Source organism: Poecilia reticulata, linkage group LG13 (genome assembly GCF_000633615.1).
Source record: "Poecilia reticulata strain Guanapo linkage group LG13, Guppy_female_1.0+MT, whole genome shotgun sequence".
In the NCBI taxonomy this organism is placed as follows: domain Eukaryota; kingdom Metazoa; phylum Chordata; class Actinopteri; order Cyprinodontiformes; family Poeciliidae; genus Poecilia; species Poecilia reticulata.
The window spans coordinates 10,894,795-10,911,351 of NC_024343.1; positions in this window are offsets into that span (position 1 = coordinate 10,894,795).

Genomic DNA, 16,557 nt, shown 5'->3' on the forward strand with positions numbered 1-16,557 from the left:
ATATATACTGCTTTGAAGATCCCAGTGAGCTCAGTGGCCTCTATGAGTCATAAATCGAATAAGTTTGGAATCACCAGGACTCTTACCTAGACCTGGCTGGGTGTCAAAACTGAGCAATCTGGAGGTGACCAAAAACGTGATGGTCACTCCATCAGAAATCCAGTGTTCCTCTGACAGATGACAATCTTCCAAAAGGACAACCATCGCTTCAGCAAACCACCAGTAAGGCCTGTAAAGCGTCCAGATGAAAGCCTGGCATGGCAGCCTCCCGGATGTTTGTCAAAAGGCACCTGCAGGACTCTCAGAGCACTGGAAGCAACATTCTCCAGTCTGATGACACAAAGAATGAACTCTTTAGTAAATGCCAGGTGTCATGTTGGGAGGAACCCAGGCATGGCTCATCAATAGGCCAATATTATCTCTAGAGTAAAGTGGAGTGGTGGTATCACAGACACTACAGAACCTTGCATACATTGGCTAACACAGGGCTGGAAATACCCCTCTTGCCTTTTAGAAATAATAATAAAAAAGACGCATTGTATTAAATCCCCCGTGCTATCCCAATTCTTTCAGAAAACACAGACAAATGTCTTTGTGTAAATATTGATTTAAATTCTACTCCACAAAATGCAACTTCTTACAATAATGGTTAATCTCTAACAACTTGCTTCATTTGTGTAGAACCTGTTGATTGAAGGCTTGTGCAAAGATTTGCTTCATAGTTAGACAGAAACAGTCAACGCTACACTTTTCTACTAGAGTTTTCCTATTAAATGTATTAAATATTTCTGAAATTAATCTGCTGAGATGTAAGGCAAGCGAGCAAATATCCCATTTGTAATCCCTGCTGAGATTTGTCACTTTACGCATCATGGTGGATTAAATGATTGAGCTCTGGAGACATTATCATGTGCAGGGTATATAGGACATAAATTAATGTTCTCTGTGGTTGCAACCTTAAACACCGCTTCATAGAGTCTAAGGGTCTAATATGTTTAAAGCTTGTACACTTGACTTTTCGTAACTCAGAGAATCTCACTAAGTACATACAATGACCAACATGACCCTCAAATTAAAATAACAGAAGTATCAGCGAATAAATAGTATGGGACCATGAATGATTTGTAAAAGGATTAAAACTCATTTTAATTTTGGTTTAGCGAAATCAGTTCCTTTCACTATACATTTTTGCTACTCCAGGAAAAAATGTATAGGCCTTAGTAAATGAACACTTGAAGACACACAACCACTGCCTGCATACACACTCACAGGCAATCCAGTGCAGAAAGGTCAGAGGAGTGTTTGGGAGCAGCTTGTGGTCTGTAAAGCTGCCATTCCTCCTCATGAAAAGCCATCATTCACTCCGTCAGTCTGTCAGCTGCTGTCTCACTGGGTGACATAAGGCCACGCCAAACCCTTCATTCAGTCATAGGACACAGGCTGCGAAGACTTTGTGCTTTAGTGCTGTTTGAAACTGACAAAGTACAAATCAGGACTAATGAGTTTGTCAGCCAGAATGTACAGTGGACATTGATGTCACCGTGTTTGACAAATATCACACAAACGGTCATTTCCCCTATGTAAAAAAGAAAAATAATAATAATAAAAAAAAAAATAATAATAATAATAAGTGGAGGAGGAAACTGAAAAGTTTTGACCAAAAAGGTTGAGTTATGAGAAATTGTGTGTAATGTAAGTGGAGGAAAATAAAATGTATTCACCATATCTGTCATTAAAGGAAAGAATAATTTGATCAGTTTTGGAACAGAACTAGAATATCGTGCAAAAATATTAATATCCTTTTAACTTATTCACATTAAATGTCACAACAGTTTTGGGGTTTTGCATGATGAATCACAGACTGGTAGTGTCATATCAACTGCAGCTTTTATTTTTGTTTACAAATATGGCGTTAATATGTATTCAGCGCCTTTTACTTTGATACCCCTAAGCAAAATCCTGTACAACCCGTTGCTCTCAGATGTCAACTACTTACAAAATTAGAGCCCATCTTGAGTTTAATTTTATCTCATTTTAGACGAGGTTGTTCTGTGAAGGCTTGTGGGAGAATATTGCCAAATAAACATCATCCTCACTGACAGAAAGAATCACAAACAGGCAATGATGATGCTTCAGAAAAGTTTGAGAGATGTTTGGTTTAGAAACTAATATTCCAAGCTTTAGGCGTAACTGGTCAATCCATCAGTTTGGCATGTAAAAAGTGTGGCACAACTGCAAACCCGCCAAGAAATCTCTATCCATCTACAATTAAACAGGCCAAACATTAATCAGATAAGTTCCAAAGAAACCCAGGGAACTTTGTAGGATTTGCAAAAATCCCATGGCAGAGGTGTGGTATCTGTTGATTGAGAAATAATTAACTTCTAATGCGCTGTACATAAAGGAACTTTATGAAGTGAAGGTCAAAAGTACAAAGTCATTGTTGAAAAAAAGCTAAACAAAGTGAGCAGGTTCGGTTGAGGTATGATTAATGATTAACAAATGCCAAGGCAGTTATTAGTAAAGTTAGTTATACTGAATCAAAGTTGGGGCACCATCTGATAATCAAGAATTAATAGGAAAATAGATTTTAGCCTCTGTCATTTACTGTTTTATGAATACTGATGAAGTGGGATTTTATAGCACAATGGATGAAGCTGCTGGGATAACCGAGTCACAAGATAGCATATTTATAAGGGCTGTGCAGACCTATTTTATGTGAAGAGGAAGCTAAAAATACCAATAAAATGGAACAAGCTCAGTGTTTAATCCTCTCATTGAAACAAAGTTTGGTGCAACTTTTAATCACAACCCACAACAAATTTTGGTAGCATCAGGTTCAGCGACCTAAATCACTGTGAACAATAAAGACCCACAAGGAAAATACAATGAAATAAACAATATTTGAATTATTTTATCCTAAAAAACAAAATCTTTGACACAACTTTCCACTGTGAACTGTTGTGATGAATAAGAAACTTTTGAGTTCTGTAGCTCCGATGAACAGAGAAGAAGTGGCGGTCACTAGCAGATGGAGACTGGTGGATGTGTCAAGTGTGCAGAGCTTTGGAAGAAAAAAAAAAGTGACTGTGCTGTGTGGATGCGGCAGGAAACATCAAAATCAACCCGGACATCGGTGGCCTTTTAAGGTCATCGCTGCACAATAAAGAGACATGAGTGGCAACACTGTCTTCACACACAGCAAACAGCTCCCAAACCATGACGGAGAAATGGCTGACAATGATGCCCAATGAAAACCTGAACTAGAAAACAAACAAAAATAACAACGTTGTCACTGCCGTTGATGTTGCAACCAGGAAGACTCAATAACATGTTAAGAGGAAATAGAAAAATAATTTACTTATTTAAACTTCTATGTACTTTTTAAAAGAGAAGAGCATGCATTCATATCAAAATTCTGAATTATATGAGTGCAAGAATGTATAAAACGGAAACAATCAGTATGGAAATAAGAGTCAATTACTGAATAAATCTTAAATGTTGCAGTATTAAATATGAGATAAATCCTCTTTATCGCCAGCTAATACTGAGGTAAATATGTTTTCTTTAATAACTTTGCTTCAAGTTGCATTTTAAATAACTCAAACTGAAATAATAAAATAAATTAATGCATTAATTAAAATAGAGGCTGCACAGTTGGTAGAGCTGTTGCCTTGCAGCAAGAAGTTTCTGGGTTTGAGCCCCGGTCTTTCTGCATGGAGTTTGCATGTTCTCCCTGTGCATGCGTGGGTTTTTTCCGGGTACTCCGGTTTCCTCCCACAGTCCAAAAACATGACTGTCAGATTAATTGACCTCTCCAAATTGTCCCTAGGTGTGAGTGTGTGTGTGCATGGTTGTGTGTCTCTGTGTTGCCCTGCGACAGACTGGCGACCTGTCCAGGGTGACCCCGCCTCTCGCCCGGAACGTTAGCTGGAGATAGGCACCAGCAGCCCTCCTGACCCCACTAAGGGACAAGGGTGTAAAGAAAATGGATGGATGGATTAATTAAAATAAAAAAATGAAATCTGAAACAGGAAAAAAAAAAAGTTTTGTATCCCATTAAAAACTTTCCACTCTTCAGCTGTCTCTTTTAAAGTATTCCGTTACTGCCTCTCTGCTTGTCATCAGGGGCTTTCAGTGACATACCACATGCCACCCGCTCCAGCCCTTAGTGGACCCCGAGGGACGACGAGGGGCACAGTCAAGCAATTCCCAGCCTGTTGGTCTGTCTGTCTGTCTCCATGTCTTACCTCCTGTCACTCTGCCTGACTACTTGAGTCAGTGTAACCAACGTGTCACCTCGCCTGCCGTTCTTGCTTTCCACTTACTTACATCCCCACCTGGTTGCCCACCAGCCAGACCACCTACCTCCTGCCAGTCTTTTCTGCCTGATGGCCTGCCCGTATGGCTCACTGCCTGCTTGCTTTCATGTCTCCCTGTCTCTATGCCAGTGTATCAGTCCACGAAGCTTTCAGTACACCAATCTGTCTCACAGCATTCCACTATGGTTAGCACATGGTTGAGTCATAATCTTGATTAGCTTGTTTCACTAATCAATTATAAAATGAAGGTTAAAAAAAATAAAAATGTCTTTTAACATGTAAAATACCGTTCCATAATCGCACGGCTTCAGGCTGTTTTATACTTGGAAAATTGAGCATGGTTGTTTGATTTTTGGTACATCAAACAGAAGAAAAATGAAAGGCAAAAATGTATTTGCTCTCCATGCTTGAGGGCCAAACTGTATGAACGTAAAAACGTATTTAATTATTCATATGATTTTAATGAAAGCAGCAACCTTGCAAAAAAAAACTGACCAACTGTTTTATTTGAGGTTCTCTCTTTTCATAATGCATTCATCGTTTCACTGAATACATTACAGGGGCCGTATAAAGTTGCTGACTGACAGGCTTTATGAAAAAGCTCTCGATAAGGTTATGCAGAAGACATAGTCAGAATATGGAATACACAGCTGCTCTCGCTTTAAAAGTTGCTCTCTGTAGGTCAGGGCCTTGTTTGAAATTTCAATCTGTTTTCAGGGTAAGAATCTACCTTGGCCTATGTGTTTAGAGGCAGTTTGCAACTATGGTGTTAAAAAGCAGCACAGACAGTAATTCAATCAGCAAACGCTCATTCATTCTAAACACAAATGTTTTTTTCTGTTTTACAGAATAGCTTTATTTTCCTCTTTTATTCCATGGTATCTCACAAGAAGTTTGAAGTGGGAATTTTAATTAACCCTGTGTGCTTTTAGATGTGTCTAAATAATAACTTTTACTGGAGAAGTTATTGCTTCTCAATAAAGTAAAAAAAAAAAACAAAGAAAAATCTTAGACAAAGGTTTGCTTTTAGTGAATGCTTATTGTATAAATTCCTTTTTTTTCCCAGGGTGAACAGGGTGTGAGTGTGAGTGTGTGTGTGTGTGTGTGTGCGTGTGCGTGTGCGTGCGTGTGTGTGTGTTTGTGTAGGTCGTCCATTTGTTGGCAGACATGTCTTAGTGTCGCTCACTAATCTGGTCACGTCTCAGTGATTGGGCAGACAGTGTAAATGCAGTCCAGGACAAAAGAGCTTCCAAATATAAAACAAGTGTTCAAGTGTTCTTTCTCCTTCGTTCTCTTTCAGACACGCCGTCTCTGACATTGTCCCTGTCTGCAATTATGACCTGAAAACCCTCATAGAGCTACTCATCATCGAACGAGGAGACAACCTTAGTCTTTGTTACAAAACTGCAGGAGCCATGTAGGAATTAATTTTTATGATGATATGCCAAATTTTATTTCAAATCGCTTGGCATGTCAAATAATTGAATACAGCAAATGATTATATTTCTATTTTAATGACACTTTATTTCATGATGTACAAGTAATAAAAGTGTAGTGTGACCAGCCTCGACACACAAGCAGGAAAGCAAAGAAATCTAAAAGCCTTCCATCTTGTCCTACGATCTCTCTCTCTGCCTGCTGTAGCCTCAAACTGTCGAAGCAAAAATACCCACAACATATCTACTGAGAGACCCAATTCTCACACCCAGCCCTCCCTGGAGAACAAGACAGCAAGAGACACAGAGGAAAATTAGATGCTGCTTCGACAATATTTTTAGGGGCTAAATTTCGATGACAAAATAAAAAAGTGAAGGTGAAGCGGGGTCTAGTAAGGGAATGATAAAATAATTTTACACACAAGCAGATAGTGAGAGCAGGAGATGATTTACATTTTACCCTTATAAGCATAAATACTAACTGCCTCACTGATGCAAATTTCCAACACAGCTTTGTTATCAAAAGCTGAGCTGGAAATCAAGATAAACCCTCCCGAAAAAGGGAAGATAGGACAAAACCTGGTTTTTGGCTGATGAAAGCAAAAACATAATTACATTTAAGGAATTCTTTTTGGATTTTACCTTTTGTTTTTCTGTCTCTCAGACTCATTTAAATGCTTGGTTGAGTTTTTATTTGTTGAAAATATTTTTGCAACTAAGATTTTCTGACAATAGGGTTGGCAGTGGCATCGTTGGTTTAAATTAGCTGCACAGTCTCTTGCATTCGGTGAACCTGAGTAGAAATAAGAGGCGCATGATGGATAGATGGCCAATGTATTGGTCTTACCACCATTACATGAAGACGGATGTGCCTTGAGCTATTACAACTGGCTGCTTTAAATAAGGCTAATGAGGTCAAAATTACTGTCTGTGGTATTCTGAACAAGCTATGTAACTCATGCTTCTCATTAAGATCTCAACAACTACTTCCAACTTGTTAAAAATAAAAACATTATAGTACTTATCCCAACTGCTTCATCCATTGTGCTAAAAAGTTCAATGGGTCACCCTTAAATTAATAGCAAATGTTAACATTGATGTATAAATGTTTGAGCTCTTTTTTGTCAGGAACTTTTAGGTGTGCGTTACCACAAAGCCAAGACGGAAAGGCATCAGGTCTGAGTTTAGGTGGGAAATTAACATCTGGTCAGTCAGTGAAAAAGAATCTGGCACTTGAGCTATTCATTTTTCTTTGCTCTATTCTGTTAATGCATAAAGCCTAGACATTTAATAAAAATCATACACATGCATGTCCCTGAGTATATTTCCTACCATGTGAAGCATTCCACATACTATGGGATCACTTTGAACAGCAATAATTGAGACACATCTTGCAGGCATTTATTTTACATTAAAAATTGACTGAGGTTGTCCTTAAATTGAGTTCCAGTAGAATCTTTTTCTAGCCCTTGGCGACATGACGAAGCGCAGTGGGGGTGAAGAGAAACAGCAGGGGTGCCTTCCATCTCTGCAGTTTCTTAGTGTTGATTTAGTGTACAGAGCCCTTAGAGGGGCAATTGTTGCTGTCTATCAATCACTGGAGAGGTATAATGACATTTCTAATCTTTCAAGAAGTTGGCAACTGAGCGAGATGATCATAAAGTCAGACTGTGGATTGCTCACAAGTTATTCAGTCTAGTTTGAAGGGTTGTCATAAAAAAAATAAACTTGTTTTTAAAAATACTAAGTATGGATTTAGCTTGAAGAGTTCAATGTTCATAAAGCAAAAAGCCAAAAACTTAGATGTCTGAGTCACACACAAACTGCACATTATGCCCAATCAAATATATCTACAGGAAAACATCATTCACTGTATGCTAAATGTAATTTTAACTCGCTTGTATAAAAAAAAACTAAACTTAGTAAAAAACAAGAACAAGATAAGCATCACCAAGAAAACGGCAAATGTAAAAAAGAAAAAGTAATGAAACGATAAACAGAAAACTTCTGAATTAGATGAAACAATACAACTAATGTGATCTGTACAAAATAAACTTCTGCAATCATCAAACATCCTAAGTAGCATAGTACTAAAATGTTATGATTCAATGTTCTGATAAAATGACATGTGAGATAATTACAAAGAAAGTCTTCTAAACTTATGAAATGAGGAGTTGTCCTTAAAGTCTATAGCACTGTTTGTGGATTTAACGTCTGTTTTAACATAAATAAACAGTAGGATGTCATGATCCAGGGCAAAATGGCATATTGAACTCCTAGGGATTTCCCTATTCGGATAGGCTGCCAGTTTAGACCAACATTGTTGCTTTGGGACGACACTCTGCCTCAAACTATGCCTCAGCCAATGTGTCTCTGCCTCTCCTCTGCTCCAGCTAGGCAGATCCTTCAGCACATGAAGGAGTGCTAAAGAGCCAGCTGGCTGACAATGAAGAGCATAGATCAGAAAACCTAGTTTCATGAAGCCTGGCCTACAAAAAGAAAAAGCATCTGTGGTTTTTATTAAAATCTCAAAGGCCACAAAGCAAAAAAAGCCATTACCCTTCTAGTGCCACATAAATTAAATTTCCCTGTTTGTCTCTTGCATCCAGCAGAGAGCGGAGCAGCGCTGTGGCTCTAGCTCGTCCAGCAGGGCTGGTCCAAAGTGGTATGGGGCTTTAAGCACAATACGATTTATGGGCTGTTCTTGCTGTTAGGAACATCACCACCACTGACAACATTTTAATTCACATTTGGTGGAATCTGGAAGAGAGGGCCAAGTTTAACTGGCCAAGCTTAAAAGCAATCACTTTAGCTTCCTCACACAGTCCAAAAACATGACTGTCAGGTTAATTGGTCTCTCTAAATTCTCATTGGGTTTGAGTGTGTGTTTGCATGGTTGTTTTTCCTGCTTATCTGTGTGTTGCCCTGCGATGGACTGGTTACCTGTCCAGGGTGAACCCCGCCTCTCGCCTGTTGATCACTGGTCATAGACTCTATCCTCTCTCGTGAATCAGCAAGATAATGGATGAATGGATGGATTTTGACAAAAATCACATAGACCGTGTTTTTTAATTTTTCAAATTATTTCAACAAATCACTGGAGAAAAACTTACAATAACAATATCTCACTTCAAGCTGCTTCTATTAGTAATGATGAATACTGATATCAGATCATTGTTCAAACTGTAGGAAATTACTGTAAAGCTTTACTCTAAAGAGACACTGAAATCAGAAGTACAGTACCCCTTCCAATGTCCTGTTCAAGAAAGCTCTCGCAATTATTGTCATCAGAATCAATTTGTGCTTATACACCTTACTTACTATAAGAAATTTGTGAGAAGGTGATTCTAGAACATTGTGTAAAGCTGTGAATGTCATGGTACTTTTGGAGTTTAGTCCTATGATTTCTTGAATTTCTGCTAATTCTTGTATTTTTGTTGTGTGACTATCTTAGTTTTTGGTGAATTTGTTTCCCTGAATCCAGTCATTCCAAGTCAATTAGTTATTTTCCCTCTTCTCTTCCCCCACATCAAAGTTTTCACTTTAATTTGGTTCGAATCACTAGTTCCTTGCTCCATTGATTACCCCTCTTTGCATCAAAGTTCTCTTTTCCTTCAGTATAATATCGTGCATCATGACACCCACTAAGTGGTTTTTGTATGTTGTTTAATTCCTGTTGTGTTTGTTGCACCTATCCATTGTAAGCTTGAATTTTATTAATTAAAACTTTTCATTATGATTCTGTCAGCCTCTTGCGCCTCCTTTGGGTCCTCAACCACAAAATATGGCAGTACATCTCCTTATGCCATTTACACACAAGGCAGAAATGCAATTGTGTGACGGGGGCATTGGTATTAAAAATTGAGCATGTCGAAACAGCTGGTCGTATTAGTCCACCAGATCAGTCCAGATTCATTATACAGCAGGTACAGGTCCACGTTCATCAAGCTTTAAGTGAAAATAGAGACGAAGCAAAGCTGATTTTTTTTTTCTAATTCATATTTTAAAAATTAATTTAAGCACCGGAACGAAGGGATGAAGGGAACTGCATTATGTGGGACACAGACTCACTGAAATACTGCCTGTACTGAGCTGCGTCTTTGTCAGATTCCCTTCATGGCAGCTCTATCAGTCAGGATATGATGGCAACAAAACATAGTTATCACCTTTGTACCTCCAAGTAGATTGTGCTCTCTTTGGAGTTTCAGTCCACCATTTTTCTCTCTGCTGTGTTTCTTTGTTCTTTTACTGCAAGTCACTTTGGATCACACAAATATTCTCTTGTCTCCTCAAAAAAGTAGCCTTCACCAATTTGATTGGTTGTTTTGCAGTTTTGAAATGATAAAGGCAGAAGACTGAGTCCCAACTAATCATTCAGATTGTTATGACCTTTACATGTGATATGGATATTGTTGGACTGAGCAGTGGTGGTTTCTGATATGGGCTACATGGGCATTTACCCAGGGCTGCACTGAAAGAAGGGGTATACAAAAGCACCATATTGAAAAAAAAGGCATTTATCTAGTTAACCCTGTGTTAAGTAGGAAACCCTATCGCTTCTAAGAACATAGCAATTCTTAGAAGCAATCGGAATATTAGGAATTCCAATAAGAGAAAGTTTCTTTTTCCAAACTAACTCTTGTATAGCCAGGAAAGGTACAGAGTAAAAGTTTTTACTTCAAAGATTGTCTGCTTAAAAATAAAATCACAAATATCCCTTTAAATCTCAGTTCTAAGTTTTTTTTTCATAAGCGTTTGTGTTTATAGTCAAGCAGGATATACAATATTTGAAATCAACTCTATAAAGTATTAGCTCTTCGTATAAAGGGGGATCTGTAATAATGTACATCCTTCATAACGGTTAATGAGTTCTAAAAAGGCTGAGTGCATTTTTAGATCGCTTTAAACTTCACCTAATTTAGCTGGTTAGCTTTTACATAATTTTGCCTGTTCAAAAATAAGCACAGGAGGAGCTTAGGAGGTGCAACCTGGTCATTTTGTTTTAGATATATGCAATCTGCCCATCAATATTTTCTGCAGCCTGCTTTGTGAATTTATTGAAAAACAAAATGGGTGCAAAAAAAGGATATTGCTTTGTAACCCCCTTTTTCTCAATGTGTTAATGTTTCCCAGAATACCAAATTAATACTTAAGCATCCATCTGTTCTCCAGCATGTAATTCAGTTTTTCAGCTAACGTTGTGTCTGAGCTTTAAGTTTTGCTATTTTTGTATGTGTGAACCAAAGTTTTTTTTGTTTTTAAGAGTGATTGGCACATCCCAGTATTTTGAAGATAAAATTCTGTTTCTCTTTTCATTTTTCAATTTGACTTAGAATTTTCCTGAAGGAGCTATTTTCTCCCCAGTCTAAGCTTTTAGACACCATATGTTCTGCTTGTGGTTTTGTTTAGGAATTTAAGGGCCTGCCGATCTGATATCTACTGCAAGGGCTCATCATGTGGTGATAAGCACAACACGTCATTATCTCTATTCTATTGTGCAGAGATCAAGAGAAGCCAAATCTTCTTGGGACCATTTAATTTACTTCAGGGAACCTTCTGCCCACATTTGCTTATCACACTACTTTGATCTGCAGATTGACTAGGCATTTACTCTTTTTGTTAGACCGCTTGCAATTCTTACCTTTACCCAGTAATTAACAACATCATTTGAATGGAACAAAACTGTAATTTATCACAGCATTTGCAAGTGATTTATTCACAACACACACCTCTGTGTAATTTTTCTAGAAGCTCATCTGAATCTTTTGCAGCTGTCCTCACAGATTTGGGAATCAGCAGTGTAGAGCAATCAGATGTTGCTTCTGATTGCTTCTGTTGTGCGATACACAGACTGAGTTATTATTTCACACACAACTGACATGTTCCAGGATTCACTTGAGCTCATTGTTTTAGTCTTTAGTTAAATATGAAACTAAATATGTGAGATTTGTGTTGCTTTTGACTGCTTTGCTTTTCAATGCTTCCCCTCAGTGGCAAACAATCAGCTCAACTCCCTCAAGAGAATCTGCCCCTGATTCTTCAACCTGAGATCATTCAGGTTATGTTTACCAGTGGATGATGTACTGCATACTAAAAACATACCCCAAAAGTCCATGAGATAATGGCTCAAGTGGCATTTAAGTGGCACAAACTAAGACTTCAGTCGACTTTGTATGGTTTTGTAAATGCTAGAGACTTGAAGCCATCTTAATTTCCCTTTAGGATCAATAAAGTATTTCTGAATTTGAATTGAATGTGAATTTAAATTACTCTCTCTTTGGAACTCAAGTCTAATGAACAAACTTTATCTTGTATTAGCACAACAATGATTTAAAAGGAACTCAGTACTTAAGCTGTCTACAGGTTTGTGGAACATAGAAACTGAACGCTTGTTCTCCATGTTTGGCTCTGGCTGCAGGGTCGACTTGAACCAGAACCCGAGTGGTCCTGGAGGTGGTTCAATGACAACAGCTGAACCATTCAGTGATTTATACCAAATGGTTTATACCGAAACCATAGTGTGAAACTAGTAGTTTTAATTATTTACAAATAACAAGGTTAAGTATCTTTCTGAAAAGTTACTTTTAGTCTTTTCTTATCTCATTTGCGCTAGAAACCAACAAAAAATATTTAAGAAGATTTTACGTCTTTACAGTGCAGTGCTGGCAGCTGTGCTACCACACAGCTCTATTGGAAAACCAATAATTTCTTAAGTGACTTGCCAATAGAGAACATTTTTACTTATCCCATGTTGACAACTTAAAAGTAGGTATGCTTTAACAAATCATTATTTGGAGCCCACAGAACTACTTTTGTGCCAGTGCTTAGAAAAAGTCCAATTATACTGTAAAGCAAAATGCATGACCAATACCATGTATGACAAAGACTGACTCATAGCAAAAAGAGACCCATAAAGGTTGCAGTGTCAAGTCACTAAGGGGAAAACCTTCCTGCATCTGAGATTCATTGAGGTAGTTATCGCTCTGTCCATCTAGATTTATACTTTTCTAAAGCCATGAGAGACGATAAATTATTTTCTATTCCAAGCACTTTTCTTTCTAAGTGCCCAACTTTAACGACTGTGGGGTAAATGGCAATTTAGGTCTCAGCACTTGTCCATCTTTATGTATTTAGACTTACTTTAATGTTGAAAGTACCAAGCATGCACTGACTGAAGAATGTGCCTTGATTAGTGAATTCAAACCTGCCAGGTACTTGGTTTTAGAAGATCATAGTTGCCAACTTATTCAAATGTCAAACACAAAGGAATTGCACTTTAAAAGATACATAAAAATGATTAATCTCACTATAAATGTGACATTACACAAATAAATACTGTGTGTGAACATTAACATGAATTTGTGTGAGCCTTTAGTGGATGTTTGCTTATATCTAAAGCAATCACAAGTGGTAGGTCCATACATTTACAAGTTGCAGACCACAGATTTACAAATCGGACCCCAGTCTTTGCTAAAATTCTTTTGAGAACACCCCAAACAAGACCAGAGAAATGGAGCAACCACAGCGCCATTTTATAGCACAATAGAGTAACTACGTTACCTTCAGGTGTTGTAAAAATGCTGCGTCTATCAAACATGGCTCAAAATTATTTTGACTTTGCAATTTAACCCCTTGAAATTGGGCCTCTGTCTCTTTAAGAAGCTCCTGCTCTCTCTGACTCTCAGCACACTTCAGCACGCCATCACAGCAATGTTTCTCCGTTAAGTTGTTTCCAACGTTGTTAGGAGCTTTGCACTGGTCGGTAGTTTGTATGATGAGTTAGGCAGATGCGCAGTTCTACCAGGTGTTAGTTGTTGCTGCCACTTATCTGAAGCAGTTGAGTGGGTAGGGTGCAGGGCAGGGATGCTGTGCGGCGGAAGCTCGGCTTGGAGACTGCCGCTCCGGCGCTTGGTGAGAAAAAGTGGTTCTGCATCCCAAATGGCTGAAAATGGAAGTTAACGGATTTCTAAAGAATCAAAGCAACACTTTGATTTTGGTTTCTGAGGAGGAAATAATATTATAACATGATGTAAAGCTAAAAAAAAGTTGATTATACATAATATTCCACCTTAATGAAAAAAGAGATATCAGCCAAAAAGTTATATCTTAACAAATTTTACTATAAAGAACTTTTTTTTTTTTCTGGCTATCATCCTGTTGAAGAGAAGGTGATTGATTAAATCATAATTGAACTTTTTTAAACAAACGTTTTAATCAAGGTCAAATTGAAATATAAACTACTATTTTAGGCTTAATGTGAATTTGGCACCTGGGCCTTCAGAGGGACTTTACAGATTTAATCCACCACTATAATGTTACATGTATACAAGCCAACAATACCATTGTAAACAAAAAACGCAGTGACCCAGATAACACATAGATACTGAAATCTGATTGGACAGAACTCCGATAATCCACACCGACATGTATGGGAAGCAGCGCAGCCAAGAGAAACGTTATAAAAAAGGGAATAGATTATTGGGAGTAGGTTAATAAAATCTGAACAAAAATTATAATTTGGGTTGTAGATATATTTTAGGGATTTTGATAGTGTTTAGGCCTGCAGAGAAGGTCTTGCAGGCCTTATGGGCCCGACACTGATTTTTACATAAATTACTCACCAGTCATGAATGTCACTGGTTCATATTAGACTACCTTTAGCCAAACAAGTTTTTATTACAATATATTGTTTCCTAAAACAGATGGAAAGTAAGGTAATGCTTGACTAAAAATAAATGAAAGCTAAATTAAATGACAATAAAACTGAACAAGATTGCTTTATCAAAACAACAAAAGTACTAAACTTTGCTAAAAGGACATGGGAAAGTTAAAAATATATTCTTCATTTCTAGTGCTGGGCAAATTTTTATATCAACTGATGACATCTACCCACACACTGCATAATGTATGCAGGCACTGAGGTGGTTTTTAAAGGAGAATGCCAATTACGTTGTCACTGTGAATGACACCAGAGTGGTTATACATTCAAAAGACAGTCAGTTCAAGGTTGGTCCATGTAATTAAAACTCTATGTTATCACTGGTTAAACGTTTAAGTTACAAAAAAGCATCTTTGTGAAAGTGAAATGATATCAGGTGTAAAGCTAAGTGAAAACAGAAAAGGGAAAAACTGGATGTACATATATCAATATTTTCTCTTTGTCTTTTATCTATCAGATATCTATATATTCATATTTGATATCTGTACAATGAAAGCAGATTTGACCAACTTTTGTTTGTGCACACAAACTTGGACAATAAAGCCGACTCTGATTTATCCTCATATTATATTAGATTTTCTGAGTTAAAGTCACTAGAAGTGCTTTGAATTTGAAGGACGCCATGTGTCTTTGCAATAATTCCCGCTACGCCATCTGGAGACATTTTGAAAATGATTTGATGTTTTGTTCAGTAGAACATAATATAAAGCAGAATGCCAATGATGTCATTAGACAGCACAGAGACATTGATTTCAACTGAAGCAGTTTATTAAAGCATTTTCAAAAATTATGACTTGAGGAAAAAACTAAATTAGGGTTGAAGAAATTATGACTCATAAATCTGCAGGAGGGACTTTCATTGTGCTCCAGCAACAATGCACAAGTCCTCTGGTGATGGGTCAAGTCTGGTGGTGGTTGGTGCATGAGAGACCAACCACAAAGCACAATGAGGGTTTTTTTCTGTAAATGAGTTAATTTCATATAAAGGCTGAACACATGCGTTAATTGGATGAATGAGAACAACTGGGAACATTTTGTCCCTGTGTGACACAGACAAATTAGTCCATGCACTTGTTACATTATTACAGGATAGAGTTTTACAATGTTTTTTTTAAACCAAAATGTTCCCTGGAAAGAGCTCTAAAAAATAAACATTCTGCTTAACCAAGATGCTGCAGCATTTGTTGTGATGAGAATTTCAGATCGCACATATTTTCAACAAAATGAAATATTTTTGAACGCAAAATTTTTGTAAATCAATTCAGTAAGCAAACCACTTCATGTGGACTGACGCTTCTGATACTTAAAACTTAAACTTACAGCTGGTGAAAACATTATTTAAGTTTAGGATATCTAAACGTGTTTTTTATGAGATCTACATTGTTGGAAAAGTTAAGGAGCACATCTATGAGTCATCTGCTGAATCTAATGCCATTTTTTAAAGAAACATACTTATCGAGCAGAATAATATCTGATTTTATTACATAATGCTTGGAGTCTAATTAAGTTTATATAAGCAGGTAAATTTATCAGGCTGTTATAATTAGTGGTCCTAGTGTTTTGTTAGAAACAGAAACTTTGTATGTACAACCATGTTTGACAAACATCTCACTGAATCAATGGGACACACAATGCTGCATATTGAGAGAGAATATGAGTGAGATATGAATGGACTGGACCTACTGCACTTCCTGAGGAAACTTAGATGGGCTGTGAAGCATTTCCACATGTTGGTGTCGGTGCTGCTGCCAATCGATTACAATTTTTTATCTGATTAATCACACTGTGGCGCTGTGATCAATCACGATTAATCGCTGTGCCTAGTGTTGTAAGCTTGACACATAAATACGCATGCAGTTGTCTGCTATAGCACTCCAATCAATTCAAAGGCAAGAAATTATATAATTTTTTTTATATAGAAACCAGGTAATGTAGCCTCAACAGCAACAAAGGAAAACTTACTCCATTACGCCTGCAAACAAGTAGTAGCGAACTTTTTCAGGGGGCAACAACAGATGAGATATATTTTATTTTCTTAGGTGCACCACCACTTTCTAATGCCACCCTGGGCAACTGCCCA